Source organism: Hoplias malabaricus, chromosome 13 (assembly GCF_029633855.1).
Source record: "Hoplias malabaricus isolate fHopMal1 chromosome 13, fHopMal1.hap1, whole genome shotgun sequence".
In the NCBI taxonomy this organism is placed as follows: domain Eukaryota; kingdom Metazoa; phylum Chordata; class Actinopteri; order Characiformes; family Erythrinidae; genus Hoplias; species Hoplias malabaricus.
In genome coordinates this window covers 467,193-471,159 of record NC_089812.1, presented here as the reverse complement: position 1 = coordinate 471,159, position 3,967 = coordinate 467,193, and positions in this window count along the sequence as shown.

Genomic DNA, 3,967 nt, shown 5'->3' with positions numbered 1-3,967 from the left:
GGCGTAGTTCATTGCCACGAAGCTTTCCCCATCTCACAGGACATCCCATTCAGTTCACATCCCAACTCTGGTGACTTGATGCTTGTGTCTTGAAATTTCACATTTGGGTTCCACAGTATGTGACACATCCCCTCATTTAAGGGCAAGGCCACCTTGTTCCACCAGTTGTTCCCAGCTTTTGAGTTCCACGTGTTGATATTCCGTGTACTAACCTGCTGAAGCACACTTTTAGGGTTAGTATAGTGTCTGTCCCCTATGGTATTAGTGTGTAATACACAATTGGGACAAAGCCTTATTTTACACTTCCCCTGATATCGGGAACAGCCAGAATAAACCATCACTGTCCAATAAAAAACATGTATCTCCTTTTTGTCAGTGTTAAGTTTACTACATCATTTGAACACCGCAGCTATCCTTCACGCTGTGTAAAAACATCATGAAGAATGGGCCACTAGAAATGCTCAAAAATGACTTAAAATACATATTTTTACATTGACTTTCATTGAAATTTAAGTGAGGAAATTCATCTAAAAGTGACTGTATTATCACGAGTAGCTTAATGTTAGAACAATGTAACCCCCTAGCAACCATGAGGTCTATCATAGCAACCACTTAGCTACATACTTGCAATCCATTAACTTATTTTCCTGTTTCATTAGAAATATATATTAATGAAATTATTGTTTGTGTGTGTGTGTGTGTGTGTATGTGTGTGTTTACTACCCTCTCTCCTCAATGCATCTTAACTGCTACTTTAATATGTATTTAAATGCACTATAAATGTAATGGAACATATAAAAGCCACCAAGTATATGCACTATGGGCTTTTGGATTTTGTTTATATATATGTTTATAAAATAAAGTAACCCATAATATGTTTTAATATATTATAATATATTCTCTCTCTCTCTCTCTCTCTCTCTCTCTCTCTCTCTCTCTGCTGCTTAAGGCACACACACACATATATATATATATATATGTGTGTGTGTGTGTGTGTATGTGCGTATGTGTGCTCTGCCTAGATTATCAATCCCTTGATAACTGAAGTTTTAATATTCTCTGTCATAATGTTATTTATGGTACACATAGATCCCTTGTTTCGTTAGGGAGGGCGGCAGATGCTACTGAGCCGCAGGTTCCAGGAAACACCAGAACATAATGTTCCTCTGGAGTACGCCCCCTCTTCCCGTCATCCACATAGCTTTTAACTCCACAGCCGTTTGACTGGCCATAGCTTGAGCTCTCAGGATCATGTTCTACACTGTCGATGCTCTCCAAAGTCCATTTTCCCTTTATAGACATAAACCTACCTCCTGCCGTCATTATACACATCCAGGTCCCATCGCAATATAGGGTCTTCAGTAGGCCGTCCAATCACAGGCAAGCTCCTGATCCCATGATTCCTACTGCAGCGATTCCATCAAACAGCATGAGGCTCTTTATATGCATTTCCTCCAGTTCCAGGAGAGCCATAACATGGTCCTGTCCAAAAAAAAATTACACTGGATAAATACACGTAGAATGCCTAGACAGCACAATGAACCCTAACACCATATGTGTGCAATGGAAATCACCATATGGGAGTCATGGGGACCCAGTTCTTTAACCCTGGAAATGGCCAGTGTGGGAATTCCAGTCTGTCACTTTCATTTTTCTGGAACTGGTATTTGGTTAGGTTTAAGATTAGGTTTAGAATCTAGGGTTGCGGTTAGGGTTAGGGTTATTGTCAGGGTGAAAATTAGGGCTTGGTTTATGGTTAGTGGTGAGATTAATGATGATACTCATGCTGGCCAGGAGTCACAAATTTTGTACACATTGTATAAAATATGCACAAATTTGGATTTAAAACAAATTGAAAAATTGCCAGAAAAATGGATATTTACCTGAAAAAAATGCTATGAGATATTTATTCTGTATATTTAGTAGGGGTTTGTTTTGTACTTTTTATTTATTGCAACTGTTTTCTGTGAAAATGTCATGGTTTGTGTGTGTGTGTATGTGTGTGTGTGTGTGTGTGTGTGTGGAGATGTACAGATGGACGTCCCATCGGGCTTTAAGCAGCCTTCTGCACGCATGAGCTAGCGGCTAACTGCATTAGCATCCCTTACCTAAGCCACCACGCAACTTGGATTCTTTGATGTTTAGTTGGACGGACAGGCGAAGGAGGGGGCCGGGCGAGGTGGGGGAAGGTGGTTGGGGGTTGGGTGGTGTGTGGATGTCAGGGAAAGGAGAGGTGGTGAGAGTCACATGATGATGACGTAGGGAAAACTGGCAGAAAGCTGAAAGGAAAGAATCCTGGGAGTTCATGTTGCTTTTAGAAGGTTGGGTCCAAATGCTCACAGCAGCTGCGATCACATATTATACACCAATCAGACAAAACATTAAAACCATTTCCTTTCTACCCAGGTATTATTTGTATTTTTTTAACAGCACAGTTATAATCATTTACAGATGCACATCTACAACCTTTCAGACATGTATAGCCAACGCAGGGCATAAACCTAAAGATATTTTTGTTGTTTTCTTTTAATTAACATCATTAACCCAAGATTAAACCATGAACACACAAATGCAAATGTGAAATGGACTAAAGGCTTTCCAAACACTTTCTTCACTCCCCTCACTGACCTTGGAGTCAGGAATAACTCATGCATGTGATTTTTAAGGTGGCTGTAGTTTTCCAAGAAAGAATTCAAGGTCAGAAAGTAAATTTAAGTTTGGGTTTAAAGTTAGTGACCTGCAGAAGCACAGGGGGCTCTGGTGGGTAGAGAATATTCCGGTTGTTGTAGCTCGTAAAGACTTACACAGAGATCATGGTGATGCTTCTGTGCTTTCTATGCAGCTGGGTGATAAAGCTCAGCACAGTGGCGAGCTCCAGATAAGAGCAGGGAGGTGTGAGAAAGAAGAGAGGAAGGAAAAAGAGAGAGAGAGTGAGTGATACAGCATCTCCTCCTTCTGTCGACTCTATTCCTCCGTGGCATTCCCTCGACTCCATGGTGTTTACGGAGCGTCCAGTGAAGTGGCAAATTGAAGAAAATTCAGCGTTGAGAATAAGGAGAGATTTCTCAGCAGAGAAATGGAAAGAAAGAAGTAAGATCAGTGGCTTAGAGAGAAATGGAGGGCTCCAGTTTTATGGAGAGTGAAGATGGGGATTAGAAAATAATAGCATGGCAAATATTGTTATAGCGTTAGCATATTAAAAGGGTCTCGTTTACTTATCCGTATAAAGGTGTTTATTATTCATGATCAGAGAAAGTAGGAGCTCCATCGCTCAAAAGAAGACTTTATATCCTTCTTGCCCACACTTGGTATTGAGCTTGGTGTTTCTGCAGCACAGTTCTAGAACCAGGGCCTGGGATCTGAGCATCACCTTGGGTTCTAGTGTGGTGTGAGGGTCATTGATGATCCACGGTGTGACCCCTAGTGAAGGCAGTATCGATACGTTTGTGAGATTGCTCGACCGAACCGTTGGAACGTGTTGTAATGATAGCAACGTGAGTTACAACCTACAGCTGAAGACGTGATTAATTCTCAGTGAATACGTGATCATGTTAAAAACCAGTTTAAATTAAAGTTTACATTTTCTGAAAATGTGCAAAAAAACAAAAAAAGTAACCTGACTTTGAGCACAGCTTCTGTCAAAGCATTTGAAATTGATGTCACGTGAAATGTTGGGCAGTTTGAAAAGTATTGGGGTTAAACTCTGAGCACTAGTAGTGTTTTTTTTTATTATTTTGAGCAGTAAAATACGCCTTCTGTTCAGTTCCGGTTGATGATGAGTTTACAGCGTCAGGCCACGGATTTCTTCTTCTGCTGAGTCTCTCAGCCCTAAGTTCAACCCTGGCTGTATCACATTCAGCCTGAAACCAACCCCTTCCTTGAATTAATGTGTGGTTAAAAAGTAAACAAAAAAAAAAAAACAAAAAAAAAAAAAACACTGATTCAAACATATCTTGAGTCTTAGGTC